Here is a 16,933-nt window from a genome sequence, read left to right as displayed (position 1 = left end):
TCTCTTCTAGATTGGATTATTGTAATGCTTTATTTTCTGGTCTGCCGCAGTCTAGCATTCGAGGACTTAAGTTGGTGCAGAATGCTGCTGCCAGAATTTTGACACAAAGTAGAAGGTTTGATCACATTACTCCCATTCTGGCATCCCTTCATTGGCTACCGGTTTCTGCCAGATTGGATTTTAAAGTTTTATTGTTGGTTTATAAAACTGTTCATGGACTGGCGCCTTCCTACTTGGCGGACTTGGTTAAGCCCTACGTACCTGCGACGCCTTTGCGTTCGCAGGGCTTCTGTGTGTTCCGAGGATGAACAAAAAGTCTGTGGGGTATAGAGCCTTTTCCTACCGTGGTCCGGCTCTTTGGAATGATCTACCTGCTGTTATTCGGCAGTCTGACACGGTGGAGATTTTTAAATCAAGACTGAAGACCCACTTTTTTAGACTGTCTTATCATTAATTTTTTTAATCTGTTTGTGTTTGCTTTGTAATTTCTTTTTATTCTACTATGTTTTATCTTTTAACTGTGCTTTTCTTGCTTTTAATTTTGAATTTAGATTAATTTGTGTTATGAATTATGTGAAGCACCTTGGTGCGACTGTCGTGATTTGGCGCTATATAAATTAATAAATTATAAATTATTATCACACACGGAGCGAGTTGCTGTAAGGATTCGTTTGCGCGCGCCGAAAAAAAAAAAAAAAAAAAGTCTGCCGCTGCTGCCGCTCTTCCCTCAAACTCTGTCATAACCACACCGGACCTACTTCAAGTTGCTTCCTGTGGCGTTGTGACGACGCAGGAATATCTGCGTCAGGTGCACGCAGCAGGGGGCAGAGAGGTGGTGAGAATGCAGCCTGCAGATTCCCTGCACAGAGAAATCAAAGTGCGCAGTGTGGCTGCAGCCAAACTGTGCACTTTGATTTCTCTTGTAGTTTATATTTGTTCTTGTGCTGAGCTGCAGGTCTGCGCTCTGAGTTCTGTTATAGTTTATCGCTCTTCCACTGACCGTGAGATGTGTGCGTGCGAACGAACGAACGGTCAGTGAGTAAATGTGGACATGTCCCGTTTCTGGCAATCAGTTTGTGAGCAGGACTTTTTTTGTCCTTTATTTAACAGTGTGATGAGAGCATTTTTTTTTTCTGTGCTCTTTTTTTGAGTGTGTAGTTTTACTGCATTGTGTACACGGTATAAAAACAATCCTGCGTGATTTATACTTCATGAACAATGGAACACAGACCGCAGGAATCATACATTGGCGTCGGGTAATGTTGTCTTGTGAGGGTGTGGCTTCCAGTCACGTCGAGTACCGTCCTGTTGCTCTGACTTGCGCTGAAACCGTTTAATTTCTGCGCCGAGCACAGGATGCAAACAAAAACTAAACATATTTAGTTTTTGGTGCCCGTTTTGCTTCGTCCTTTGCGTCCTTCACGCTGTTGTGGCATCGAGCTGCATCGTCTCGGCACTAGGTTGCTTCCACGTGGCGTCGTAATGACGACACATGACGGAACTAGGAGCAGCCCCGGTGTGAAAGGGGCTTTACGGGCCCAGAGAGGAAGCGTCTGACACATCAGAGGAGGAGTTTTAAGGTTGATGTAAGACTGACTTTTGGCAGTGCAATTAACTTTTTTTTGGTGCAAGTAATTTTTTTTTATACTAGCACCAGTGCAAGTAGGTTAAAAAATGTATTTTAACCCCTGTTTTTTAAAGGCTCAATTAATGATCATAACTTTTTGTTAAAACTAGCAACACAAAGTGCCTTGGTAGTTATGCTCCAACCAAAGAGGTTATATATGGGTGATTCTTTAACTACGGGCACTATTGGCCTTGTAAACGTAATTTCCACCACACCATTGCCTTACAATATACAGCGCCTTGGGGCAACTGTTTGTTGTGATTTGGCGCTATATACATGTGCTCTCATGTCACTGTTTATCTCCATACAAACTACCCAAACAATCTTTCATATAAACTGTTTAAAAGGGACATTACAGTGTTGTGGTGGAAATTACGGCAATAGTGTGGGACAACCACATTTTGTTTAAAAAAAAAAAAAAAAATCACAACAGTTGTGACATTAAATACCCCAATTATGTTTTGATTATTTTACTGATATTTTTTCAGAGATATTTTAAAACATTAGAAAAATGTTTCTTTACCATTCATTTTTATCATTGAAGATCAAAAGTCTGGGTGTGGGACAAGCACAAAACGGCAATATTTGCATATAATGATGCTGAAAAAAGGTGAAAAAGTCATCATAGACTACTAGAACAAATTTCTTAACACACTTTCATTGTAAAGATAACTATAAAAGTGTGAAATTTCCCCTTTTTTCTGTTTTTCATACAATATGATCAAAGGACATAAGTGCCCGTAGTTTAAGAATCACCCATATATACAATTTGTTCACGTAAATGGGGAATCTTCTTTACAGACTAAGGTTAATTATGGAGTTCCACAAGGTTCTGTGCTAGGACCAATTTTATTCACTTTATATATGCTTCCCTTAGGCAGTATTATTAGACAGCATTGCTTAAATTTTCATTGTTACGCAGATGATACTCAGCTTTATCTAGCCATGAAGCCAGAGGACACACACCAATTAGTTAAACTGCAGGAATGTCTTTCAGACAAAGACATGGATGACCTCTAATTTTCTGCTTTTAAACTCAGATAAAACTGAAGTTATTGTACTTGGCTCCACAAATCTTAGAAACATGGTGTCTAACCAGATCCTTACGGTGGATGGCATTACCCTGACCTCTAGTAATACTGTAAGAAATCTTGAAGTCATTTTTGATCAGGATATGTCCTTCAATGCGCATATTAAGCAAATATGTAGGACTGCTTTTTTGCATTTGCGCAATATCTCTAAAATTAGAAAGGTCTTGTCTCAGAGTGATGCTGAAAAACTAATTCATGCATTTATTTCCTCTAGGCTGGACTATTGTAATTCATTATTATCAGGTTGTCCTAAAAGTTCCCTGAAAAGCCTTCAGTTAATTCAAAATGCTGCAGTTAGAGTACTGACAGGGACTAGAAGGAGAGAGCATATCTCACCCATATTGGCCTCTCTTCATTGGCTTCCTGTTAATTCTAGAATAGAATTTAAAATTCTTCTTCTTACTTATAAGGTTTTGAATAATCAGGTCCAATCTTATCTTAGGGACCTCATAGTACCATATCACCCCAATAGAGCGCTTCGCTCTGACTGCAGGCTTACTTGTAGTTCCTAGGGTTTGTTTGAGTAGAATGGGAGGCAGAGCCTTCAGCTTTCAGGCTCCTCTCCTGTGGAACCAGCTCCCAATTCGGATCAGGGAGACAGACACCCTCTCTACTTTAAGATTAGGCTTAAAACCTTCCTTTTTGCTAAAGCTTATAGATAGGGCTGGATCAGGTGACCCTAAACCATCCCTTAGTTATGCTGCTATAGACTTAGACTGCTGGGGGGTTTCCCATGATGCACTGAGTGTTTCTTTCTGTTTTTGCTCTGTATGCACCACTCTGCATTTAATCATTAGTGATTGATCTCTGCTCTCTTCCACAGCATGTCTTTTTCCTGAGTCTCCCCTCAGCCCCAACCAGTCCCAGCAGAAGACTGCCCCTCCCTGAGCCTGGTTCTGCTGGAGGTTTCTTCCTGTTAAAAGGGAGTTTTTCCTTCCCACTGTCGCCAAGTGCTTGCTCACAGGGGGTCGTTTTGACCGTTGGGGTTTTTCCGTAATTATTGTGTGGCTTTGCCTTACAATATAAAGCGCCTTGGGGCAACTGTTTGTTGTGATTTGGCGCTATATAAATAAAATTGATTTGATATGAGACCTAGAGTCCACACTCCCAATGCTGCCCACTAAACTTGAACGTCCCTTCATGGACAGCGACTTGACGCCTCCTAACCGGGCAAAATACTGACTAAGTTCCCAGATGTTTATCCATTTTCAATGGGGATTCGCAACTGAACACACTCAGAAAAACGCTCGCAAAATACGTGTTAAAATGCCATTCAGACCTGGATATCGAGCCAGTAAAATTAATTAACATTCAGTCATGTCAGGAAAGTATTAAACTTACTCTGACACCCACACATTCCAAAATATTAGTGTTGAAAGTTACATGGATCTGATCTGTTCCAAAGCTGCGAGTCAGGCACAGCGCGGCTCCTAAAACCATTACACACACACACTCAACAAAAAATATAACACAACACTTTTGGTTTTGCTCCCGTTTTGTATGAGATGAACTCAAAGATCTAAAACTTTTTCCACATACACAATATCACCATTCCCTCAAATATTGTTCACAAACCAGTCTAAATCTGTGATAGTGAGCACTTCTTTGCTGAGATAATCCATCCCACCTCACAGGTGTGCCATATCAAGATGCTGATTAGACACCATGATTAGTGCACAGGTGTGCCTTAGACTGCCCACAATAAAAGGCCACTCTGAAAGGTGCAGTTTTATCACACAGCACAATGCCACAGATGTCGCAAGATTTGAGGGAGCATGCAATTGGCATGCTGACAGCAGGAATGTCAACCAGAGCTGTTGCTCGTGTATTGAATGTTCATTTCTCTACCATAAGCCGTCTCCAAAGGCGTTTCAGAGAATTTGGCAGTACATCCAACCAGCCTCACAACCGCAGACCACGTGTAACCACACCAGCCCAGGACCTCCACATCCAGCATGTTCACCTCCAAGATCGTCTGAGACCAGCCACTCGGACAGCTGCTGGAACAATCGGTTTGCATAACCAAAGAATTTCTGCACAAACTGTCAGAAATCATCTCAGGAAACTCATCTGCATGCTCGTCGTCCTCAAAGGGTCTCGACCTGACTCCAGTTTGTCGTCGTAACTGACTTGAGTGGGCAAATGCTCACATTCGCTGGCGTTTGGCACGTTGGAGGTGTTCTCTTCACGGATAAATCCCGGTTCACACTGTCCAGGGCAGATGGCAGACAGCGTGTGTGGCGTCGTGTGGGTGAGCGGTTTTCTGATGTCAATGTTGTGGATCAAGTGGCCCGTGGTGGCGGTGGGGTTATGGTATGGGTAGGCATCTGTTATGGACGAAGAACACAGGTGCATTTTATTGATGGCATTTTGAATGCACAGAGATACCGTGATGAGATCCTGAGGCCCATTGTTGTGCCATACATCCAAGAACATCACCTCATGTTGCAGCAGGATAATGCACGGCCCCATGTTGCAAGGATCTGTACACAATTCTTGGAAGCTGAAAATGTCCCAATTCTTGCATGGCCGGCATACTCACCGGACATGTCACCCACTGAGCATGTTTGGGATGCTCTGGACCGACGTATGACAGCGTGTACTAGTTCCTGCCAATATCCAGCAACTTTGCACAGCCATTGAAAAGGAGTGGACCAACATTCCACAGGCCACAATTGACAACCTGATCAACTCTATGCGAAGGAGATGTGTTGCACTGCATGAGGCAAATGGTGGTCACACCAGATACTGACTGGTATCCCCCCCCAATAAAACAAACTGCACCTTTCAGAGTGGCCTTTTATTGTGGACAGTCTAAGGCACACCTGTGCACTAATCATGGTGTCTAATCAGCATCCTGATATGGCACACCTGTGAGGTGGGATGGATTATCTCAGCAAAGAAGTGCTCACTATCACAGATTTAGACTGGTTTGTGAATAATATTTGAGGGGAAATGGTGATATTGTGTATGTGGAAGAAGTTTTAGATCTTGAGTTCATCTCATACAAAATGGGAGCAAAACCAAAGTGTTGCGTTTATATATATTATATATAATATATATATACACCATATATACATATACACACATACACACACCAAATATATTTGCACAATATCCTTTAATGACAGTTTAATTCATGAGGTTAGTGGTGTGGGGGCACATTTCTGTGTGTGGGAGTGACTGTTAGTGCCACAGTCAATCTCTGAGCAGCGGCTTATTTTAAGGTGCAAAAAAAAAAAAAGAGCTAGCCGCCCGGGGCGGCGGTCTTGCGCTGATTTACCGCGAGACTTGGAAAGTCCTGCCGGTGTCCATGCCTGCTTGCTCCTCCTTCGAGCTCTCCGCTTTTCTTCCGCCAGGACCCATTCCCACAGTTATCGCTGCTGTCTACCGCCCACCCAAATATAAGAAGGACTTTCTTAATGACTTCTTTCACCTCCTCATTCACCTCTCTACATTATCAAGTAATATCATTATCATTGGCGACAAATATTCATCTGGACAATTTGAATAATCAACACTGCAAAGATGTGTTGGGGTTTTTACGTAATTATTGTATGGCCTTGCCTTACAATATAAAGCGCCTTGGGGCAACTGTTTGTTGTGATTTGGTGCTATATAAATAAAATTGATGATGAAAAAAAAATATTAACTTCTCCCTATCCAAACTGTCTCTCCCTCGCTCTCTCATTTCGCAAAATCAAGGATATTAACATTGACAAATTCACATCTGACATCAACAGCTTGCCCTCCACTGATACTCACACCTCACCTGATGACCTGGTTACTCATTACAATAGCCACCTTCACACTCCTCAACTCCCATGCTCCTCTCAAAACCAGATCTATCTCCTTCTCCCACTCTGCACCCTGGTTCACTCCCACTCTCTGTCATCTCAAAGCCAAAGGACGACAACTTGAAAGACTGTACAAGAAAACTGGACTCACAATACACAAAGAAATGTACAATAACCACATCACTCTCTACAAGGACACTATTTCCTCAGCTAAAACATCCTACTACTCTGGCCTCATCCACTCCAACCTCCGTAACTCCAGGATTCTATTCTTTCTCGTCAACCTAACCAAACCCCCAGACTCCCTCACCAACCACCTACACTCCCCTGATTTCTGTAATTCACTTATGGCTTTCTTAATCTCCAAGGTCACATCTATCCACCAACTCCTGACGACCGGAGCTGCATTGTCTGAAGTGGACACCTCTCTTTCATTTTTAAGCCCTATCACATCATTTTCTAGCTTTACCCTCACCTCTGTCCAAGCCATTTCTGATCTAATTCTCAAATCTAAAAGCTCTACCTGTCCCCTCGACCTCTCCCTACTGCTCTCGTCCAATCCTGTCTTTCCTCACTCGCCGCCTTCATCACTAACATTGTTCACTCCTCTCTGTCCTCTAGAACTGTTCCCTCATCATTCAAAACTGCATCAAGAACTCCCATTCTCAAAAAACCTGGCTTGGACCCTAATAACTTTAACAACCTCCGCCCAATTTCCAATCTCCCCTTCGTCTCTAAAATTCTCAAAAAAAAAACTCGCCTCTCAACTCCACTCCCATCTCACAACTAACAATATCTATGAGCAATTTCAATCCGGTTTTCACCCTCTCCACAGCACTGAAACTGCACTTCTGCAAATCACCAATGGCCTTCTCATAGCTTCTGACTCTGGTTTACTCTCCACTACTGAAAATGCCAGTTAAAAATAGTCTAAACCCAAATGTTTATTCAACGTCTACAAACAGACTGAAAAAAATCTCACTTTTGAATGTCTTTTCAATATAAAAATACTAACTGGTGTAAATGACCCGGCTCTTTGATGAAACCGTCCTGAACAAAGGGCTCAGAAGCAATGCTTTAAATACAGGGAAGGCCATTTATTTTAGTCCCATGCAAAGTCAGAACAGATCTCAACTCTTAGTGAATGTAGCTCACGCGGGAACTGCTTCAGAAAACAGCCACAAACACACAGTGGCACACTGGAAGACACAAAAAACAGGACTCTGCGGTTGATTGTGTGGTCTATTTTCAGTATCCACCCGTTGACTCATCGCAATGGCATCCTGTTGTTGTGTCTTCTCATGCAGATAAGAGAAATGGAGACTGGCTGATAGTTAACGCCCCCTGACACGAGCATGACTTTGACTCAGGCACTAGCACGACCTGTATCGTGCTGGAGAGTAAACTCGCCTTTTACGGGTGCAGACTGAACGTGAGGGGCGCCGGTGCATACTATTGTGCACAGAGAATTTTGAAATGTTCAAAAAAATCTTTCACACACAAATGTCGTGCTCCATGGCGTGATCTAATCGCCAACAGGACGTGCAGCTTGTCAAGTCGAGTAAAGAAGTGAACAGAGTGAGTAGTGACGTCAGTGGATCGCATCAGAGCGCAGCTCGTCTGAATGATTCTAACAAGGAGTTAAACCTGTTATGAACATACTTTAACAGCTGCACACAAGAAGGAAAGAAGACGCAACTGTTTTATCAAGCCATGACAATGTAAACATGGCAAATAATTACCTTTTAGATGGCTCCCAATGCTTTCTCCAGATACTTAGGCGCGTGCGTTAACGGCTCCGGCTGCAGCCTCCTCTGTGATTCAGGAAGCGATTCAAACAGTTTTCAGTGGTGGTCTTTTTCCTCTTTTGTCCGTGAGGACACGACGTCCATGATTTCCAAAACAATTTGTAATGTGGACTCATCAGACCACAGCACACTTTTCCACTTTGTGTTGCCCATTCCAAATGAGCTCGGGTCCAGAGAAGGCAGCAGCAGCGTTATCTGGATGTTGTTGATGTATGGCTTTTGCTTTGCATGGTAGAGTTTTAACTTGGACTTGTAGTGACGAACCGTGTTAACTGACAATAGTTTTCTGAAGTGTTCCCGAGCCCACGCGGGTAGATCTTTTCCACCAATGATGTTGGTTTTAATGCAGTGCCACTTGAGGGATCGAAGTTCACAGGCATTCAATGTTGGTTTTCGGCATTGCTGCTTACGTGTAGAAAGTTCTCCAGATTCTCTGAATCTTCTGATTATATATGGATTTGCAGATGATGGAATCCCTAAATTGCTTGCAACTGAATGTGAGAAACATTGTTCTTAAACTGTTGGACTATTTTTTTCCACACAGCTGTTCACAAAGTGGTGATCCACACCCCATCTTTGCTTGTGAATGCATGAGCTTTCAGGATGCTCCTTTTATACCCAATCATGACACACCCCTGTTTCCAATTAACCTCTTTCACCTGTGGAATGTTCCAAACAGGTGTTGTTTGAGCATTCATCAACTTTCCCAGTCTTTTGTTCCCCCTGTCCCAGCTTTTTTGAATGTGTTGCAGGCATTCATTTCAAAATGAGCTAATATTTGCACAAAACAGAGTTTATGAGTTTGAACATAAAATATCTAGTCTTTGTGGTGTATTCAATTGAATATAGGTTACTTAAAATACAGTAGATTAAAAAACATAAAAACAAAAGGAATATATCAGATAAAACACTAAAAAGATAAAAAAAAAAACACAATAGACACAGAAGACCACAACAACTCTCATGCAGTATTAAAAGCCACGGAATAAAAAAGTTTTTAAACGGAAATTTAAAAGTATCCAGGGTGGGGGGCCATTTTGATATGAGTAGGCAGCTCAATCATAACTTCGGAGCCACCACTGAAACATGCACAGTCCCCCTCTGGTCTTTGTCTGCTTTTTGCACCACAAGACGGAGCTGATCCACAGCTCTCAATGCTCTTGTGGGGGAGTAGATATATATAAGATCAGCAATATACTGAAGTCCCAGGCCATTTCCTGACTTAAAAACAAACAATAAAATCGTAAAATTTATTCTAAAGTGGACAGGAAGCCAGCGGAGAGAGGTGAGAATGGGAGTGACTCTCTCGACAAGCACCTCAATTTCTGTTTCAGAAAATTTTACTTGCACTTCATCTCAGTGGCAAGGTCAGTAAATGTTTATCTGCCTGAAACATTTGACTATTTATGGATGAATTTGGTCATTTAGAGGGTGGAATATGTGGCTGATCCAGGTGTGCACAATTTTAGAGTGTGATTTATAAAGAACATTGTTTGCAGGTGTGTGTCTGCATGTTTTTTAATCAAACTAATTTTTTTTGCACACTTTCAGCTTTTATGTGCATGAGTCCTCGGCTCTGTTTTATAAAGGAGACTCTCGTCCTTCAGTGTGTTCTAACAGCAAATCAGCGCTTTTACATAATGAACTTTTTACAATTTTTTTTTATTTTTTCATAAAAATCATTCTCATCCTACTACACAAGTATTTGCAAAATTACTGGTTGAATACTTGATTAGGAAAATTTTGACAGTCATAACTGTTATGGGTGAAAAGTAATATAATGTTAAGTGAACAAACCTGCTTTGTACAAGCGAACTTGAGGATTAAAAGCAGCTTCCAGAACATTCCGTCCTTTGTTCTCTTCTTTTAAAAGATGAATTTCTTCTTCATAGTTTGCGATCAATCCTGCTAACAATTCAAATACTTCTTCATCATCAGCAGCTGTTGGCAGTTGTTTCAGCCTGTCCCTCAGCTGTTGGGCTTTAGACATGTTTGTAGAAAACCTTTAAAAAGGACACAAAAACAGTGAATTGATGAATCAGTGAATTATCAAGGGGAGAACAAGTGAAGAGAATGAGTGACAATTGTAATTCCTCCTGGTTCTTTATGTAATATCCTGCCCCTTACAAAAAACAAATCAATATATTCCTCAGTTTGAATTTATTGAAAGTCATGTTGAAACCAGACCCAGGTCCCCAAAAACAGAGCCCACAGATGGACTCCTTTTTGTGAAAATCGACCACAAACATGGATGACACTATCTTTATACAAGACAATGTGGGCGTTACAGTGGGTGGGTTTTAGTCTCACAAACCTAATCTTACTGGTTCCCCACAGACTGAGGGGAAGCTCCACCCCTTGTCTTCAACCAAGTTGTTTGATACATGATGGAACCTAATTCCTTTGTTTCTGATCAGATAAAACCAGTTCAGACCAGTTGACATACATACTTGAGCAGACGACCAAAAACATAACCATTTAAGTAGAGCAAATACTTGATATCCAACATGAACTCATAGAATAAGGAATTAACACATTATCTAACACAGGGTTCTCCCCAGACAATGGAACAATGGCCTTGCGCCATTATACTGCCATCTAATGCCACTATACTGAGTGATGGCATCTCGTGATGTTTTAGCACAAAACCTGGTGGGAATCTGACAGGACACAAACCCATTTTTGTGGGGAAAATTGAACAACTTCAGCTCTTGATTTTATCCGGTTTACATCCAGATGACAAAACACACGAAACATAAAACGCAAATGCTACACAAAGCCCGATGATCAGAAGATGATCTCTGCATTTTTTGTTTCATCTCGGTGGGGACCACAGCCTGTGTGGGGCATTAAACTGTCCCTCCCACGCTATGACGTTTTTACATATTCTTGAAGAATAAAAAAAGCTTTTTCCACATGTTGTCTTTTTTTTTTTTTTTTACCATAAAATTACACTGAACAAGTATTTAGACGTTTTGTTACCCATCTGAGAATTTGAATTTTCCGCCTCTGAGTTGACCTACTTTTTCGCTGGAATAGATGTGACGTCATTCGAGTAGATGTCTCGCAACGCCGCTCTGTTTACCAACACGGCAGACACGGACAGCGAAGGCATAGTGTTCGATTATAGCAAAGATTTAAGTGACAGATTGTTTTTGAAGAAGATGAGGAAGTTTCTGATGAAGATATTAACGGTGTAAATAATGACGGCTCCAAACCATGTATGTGGTACCTGGTCCGCTTGGCAGCATCAGCCTCAACTTTTGATATGTAACTTAAATCTTCGCTATAATCGCGCACTATGCCTTCGCTGTCCGTGTCTGCCGTGTTGGTAAACAGAGCGGCGCTGCGAGACAGCTACTACTTGTTCAGTGTAATTTTATGGTAAAAAAAACAAAGACAACATGTGGAAAAAGCTTTTTTTTATTCTTCAAGAATATGTAAAAACATCATAGCGTGGCAGGGACACTAAGTCAACTCGACTTCTTGGCATCGTTATAGATAATAAACATGGATGATATGAACATGTTGATCAGTGCCAAAAGAAGACTAGAAGTGGGATATATGTGCTTAACATGAGTAAGAATACTCTTTCCATTTTTAACAGGAAAATGTTAGTTTAATTCATTCACATCTGCTCTATGACAGTGTGCTTTGGGGAATGGCACATAAAAAAATACTTAGACTGTACGTTAAGAACATGACTGTGTTCTTGCTCTGGGGGTTGATAAGGTTAGACCTTACTTGTGTGAAGCGCCTTGAGGCAACTTTGTTGTGATTTGGTGCTATATAATTGAAAATATATTGAAATTGAAGAAGATGCTCCAGTGTGCCATCGTGGTGCGGCTTAGTTAAAATTTCCCTAACAATTGTTCAGTTTGAGATAAAAGCATAAAATTTGACACACACATTCTAAATTAACTTGTGTTTATTTTCAGATATGGAGACATCCTGGAGCTGACCTCAAATGAGCTGCAGGGGTCAGTAAATAATTACACAGACGTCAAAATTTAAAAATGCTCCAATCATGTTGAAAACTATACCACATTATTTGTCTGATCATAAAGATTCCAAAAAGGCGTAGTTTGGACTATATGACTGAATGTGCTGGAGTTAAGGGGAAAAACAGTAAAAATGGTGACAACGGTCAGTTTCAGTTTGTACAGGGGTCAAAAGTTAAAGTTGCTCCAATTTTGGTAAAAAAAAAAAAAAAAAAAAAAAGGATGCAAATTATTTTTTGGGTTGATAGGGTTCTAAAAAGAAATAGTTTGCACCATCTGTCCTGCTTAGTCATCATGTTACGGAGTTACAGGTCACATGTCATAGAATCCAATGGATGTCAACGTTTTTTGACCTTTACTTTGGAGACCAAACATTCAGCACAGTCAAAACTATTCCATTTACTAATCATTTTATTTCAACCAATAATTTGCATTATTTTTTACTGAAATTGTAGCAACTTTAACTTCTGACCCCTGTACAAACTGAAATTGACCTTTTGTCACCATTTTTACCTCAGAATATTCCATCATAGATGTTTCAAACTATACCTTTTTGGAATCATTATGATCAGACAAGTCATGTGATATAGTTTTCAACATGATTGGACCTCTGTGTAATTCTTCACTGACCCCTTAGGTGGCTACAGCTACCACCCTGTGATGGTTATCATACATTTTTGTATCGGCCGTGGTACACTGAGGCTGGATTCTAAGTGTCGTTTAGTCACCTTCAGTGGTACCAATCAGGTCAAAACTGATGACTGGCTCCTTGACTACTTCTGGATGGAGCTGCACCTCAAACGGTAACCAGATGATTCATAGACCAAAAAAACAAAGGTCATTCATAGACACAAAGTGCAAAATTCATTGACCCAAAAATAAATGAATAAATAAATAAATAAAAGACCATTCATAGACAGATTTACTGAAGGAAGTCAAGTCATACTTCTGAGAGATCACACCTGTGTTATAACATGTATCTATTCTTGTTTTATATATAAATATAATGTATTCATTTGTTAGTATTTTGTGTATAGAAATATTTATTTACAGCCTAATCATATATTGTCTCTTCAAATTGCAAACATAGTTGACTTTACTGCCACTATCTGCCCTCTCTGTCATATATTAGTGTGTATATATGTATAATGGGCCTCATGTATCAAAGTTGCGCACTTGTGGCGTAAATTTACAGTGTAAATTTGAAGTACACCAAAGTTGCCGTGACATGTATCAAGCAGTGCGCACCTGCCCATTTCCGGCGTACGTCTGACGTGACCTTGATAAATGCGGCGGGTGAAAACAGTCGTAATTATAATAAACACACCCATAAATATGCAGACTCCGCTTCAGACACACCCTCATTTTACGACATGGAAGCCAGGAAGACGGCAAAGAAAAAGAACTCCACCAATCACGACGCGTGCCAATAGAGCGTCAAAATTGTTTTGTAGTATAATCAAAAAAGTGTTACAGTGGTCCCTCATTTATCGCGGGAGTTACGTTCTAAAAATAGCCCGTAATACGCAAAATCCGCGACGTAGTCAGCGTTATTTTTTATAATTATTATAGATGTTTTAAGGCTGTAAAACCCCTCACTACACACTTTATACACTTTTCTCAATCAGGTATGAACATTTTCTCACTTTTCTCTCGTGTGTAAACACTCTCAAAGTTCAAACCTCAGTAGAAAAATAAGATCAACCTGTTTTCAGGCCCAAACATTTGTTTGAGAAATAAAAATAGAATGTTTTCCTATAAATAATTATGATGGCTTTTAGAACTAACAAATTTAATTTTAACGATCAAGGTACAAGGTTGGACACATAAGAAATTATTAATAGTGACTGACCAGTATTTCACAGTTCGTCTGATCGTGCCTCTTCATCCTGGTGCCATGCCTTTTTCCACCGAGTGAAACCTCGCTGCAGGTGTCTTTTTCCGAGTGAAGAACACAGTTATGAGTAGTTGTTGGCGCTCTTTTTTTCTTCTGGGCGAGAAGATTCTTATAAACAGACACGCAGAACACAATGCAAAACATGCAAAATTGGACTAAAAAACTCAGCAAAACTGCGACGCTGCGAAAGGTGAACCGCGTTATTAGCGAGGGACCACTGTATTCTCTTTTCACATGTCAATAATTCTTGACGTGGATATTTGCTAGCTCAATTAATAAGACGCCTAATTTTTCAGATTTCTTTATTTTTAAAATTTATTTCTTTATTTTATTTTAACAAACGAATGGAGAAGACAACCTGATTACAGCACGGGCGAAGGGAATGACAACACTACAGTTGTAATTATCAATTTCATTGTCTAAAACAATCACACCACATAAAATTAAGATCAGCGCTGCTCTGGCTGCAGGCTCGAAGTCTGGAGAAAAAGGCGAGCAGTGCTTTCTTTGCAGTCAGCGCTGTGGCCACGGATCGTGCTCGACAGACCAACAATCCCGCAAAAGCGGGATTTGTATTAATTATTATGTAGTATAATCAAGAAAGTGTTATGTAAGTAACATATGCATTGATCTGTATAATGGCACTGTTCATCATGTTGATCATTTTCATTTTTATGTGGATACCAGTGCTGGTTCATTTTGGCGTATAATTTACACCACCTCTCGACCTGCTGTATATTTTCAGCGCAGCGTACGCCAACGACCACATTGATAAATGCCAAGTAGCGCAGCCATTTTGGCGTACACCCCATATACGCTCAATATCACCGTACGCAATGTTGATACATGAGGCCCAATGTGTGTATGATTCCAGTGTTTGCAAAATACCTGTGTACAGTCTTAGCTATATCAGAATATTCTATTACTGTTAATCCCAATATGAATATTAAAATACAACAAACCATTTGTCCTGTATCATAGCTACATGTAAGACGTTTGCAGAAAAAAAGCATGAAAATCAGTTTAGTATTCAGAGAGTTACGATGGATTAAATGCGCTGTGCCTGTTGAACAGCACTGAGTGCAGCGGGCTCGGACGACTGGTCCAAGATGGTGACCCCACAGCTCATCAGTGCCAATAGGCAGCACCGGTAGATGCAGCGTCTCCTCTTTATAATGTCTATGGTCAACTCATACTACTGATAGATCACACCTGTGTTAAAGGAATTGTCACTTATAAAAAGAGCTGCACCAGACATAAAAATCAGTCTGGTGTTAGCAGGGATATTCCACGGAACATCAACAAGTTTCAAACAATTTAAGCAAAATTATCTGAGAAAACTGAGTGAACACCCCAGCTATACTAAATACGAATAATGAAATGAAGCAAAAATGGAGCCTAATGCCGCATTCACACCGGGCGCAACACGAGCGACAGCAGCGACAGGTTGCCATGTAATCCCTATGGAAGGACGTGTTTTGGCGCCAAGCCACACAGCGCGATGGACGCGAATGAAGAGACGCGAGGTGAAGCAATTTGAACAATTGGCCGCGATTATTGCGTCGCGTCACGTTGCGTTGCCTCCTCCCCAAGTTGAAAATTTGAACTTTTTCGTCTTGTCGCGCTGCGATGACCAATCAGGGACTGAATATGTAGTGACGTGGAGATGTCTGGAGTTTGACTGAAGATGTGAACATGTCCTGTCTCTGGTAGCAGCCTGTGAGCAGGACTTATGTCTCTTTTGTCCTTTATTTCACATTATGACAGAGTTTTTGGAGCGAGCAGCAGCCCACATCAGGGGGAGTGGAGTTTTTTTTTTTTTTTTTTTTTTTTTTTTTTTAACGTGCACACAACACGAGTGAATGTCTGTGAAGATTATTTTATTAATTAACTAAACAGATGTATAATAAAGCAAATCGTGACTGGTTTATAACACAATTATGGACAGTTTTTGGAGCGAGCAGCAAGCCCCACATGAGGGGGAGTGGAGTTTTTTTGTTTTGTTTTTTTTTACGTGTGCACCGAATGAATGTCTGTGAAGATTATTTTATTAATTCAAATCAAATCAATTTCATTTATATAGCGCAAATCACAACAAACAGTGCCCCAAGGTGCTTTATATGTAAGGCAAAACCATACAATAATTACGGAAAAACCCCAACGGTCAAAAACGACCCCCTGTGAGCAAGCACTTGGTGACAGTGGGAAGGAAAAACTCCCTTTTAACAGGAAGAAACCCCAGCAGAACCAGGCTCAGGGAGGGGGCAGTCTTCTGCTGGGACTGGTTGGGGCTGAGGGAGAGAATCATGAAAAGACATGCTGTGGAGGGAGCAGAGATCAATCACTAATGATTAAATGCAGAGTGGTGCATACAGAGCAAAAAGAGAAAGAAACCACACAGTGCATCATGGGAACCCCCCAGCAGTCTAAGTCTATAGCAGCATAACTAAGGGATGGTTCAGGGTCACCTGATCCAGCCCTAACTATAAGCTTTAGCAAAAAGGAAAGTTTTAAGCCTAACCTTAAAAGTAGAGAGGGTGTCTGTCTCCCTGATTCGAATTGGGAGCTGGTTCCAGAGGAGAGGAGCCTGAAAGCTGAAGGCTCTGCCTCCCATTCTACTCTTAAAAACCCTAGGAACTACAAGTAAGCCTGCAGTCTGAGAGCGAAGCGCTCTATTGGGGTGATATGGTACTATGAGGTCCCTAAGATAAG

At 40.9% G+C, this 16,933-nt stretch overlaps 1 protein-coding gene and 1 long non-coding RNA gene across 2 annotated transcripts in view; one reads left to right on the top strand and one right to left on the bottom strand.

The window, feature by feature from the left end:
- The window catches only part of LOC117504818, a 3,434,143-nt gene that overhangs the window by 2,317,496 nt on the left and 1,099,714 nt on the right, over window positions 1–16,933 (bottom strand). The window lies entirely within an intron of this gene.
- LOC117504873 overlaps window positions 1–16,933 on the top strand; it is a 241,270-nt gene that overhangs the window by 72,690 nt on the left and 151,647 nt on the right. The window lies entirely within an intron of this gene.

This window comes from Thalassophryne amazonica, chromosome 23 (genome assembly GCF_902500255.1).
Source record: "Thalassophryne amazonica chromosome 23, fThaAma1.1, whole genome shotgun sequence".
Classification (NCBI taxonomy): Eukaryota; Metazoa; Chordata; class Actinopteri; order Batrachoidiformes; family Batrachoididae; genus Thalassophryne; species Thalassophryne amazonica.
The sequence above is the reverse complement of the archived record's forward strand: the minus strand, read 5'-3'. Positions and strand labels throughout refer to the sequence as shown.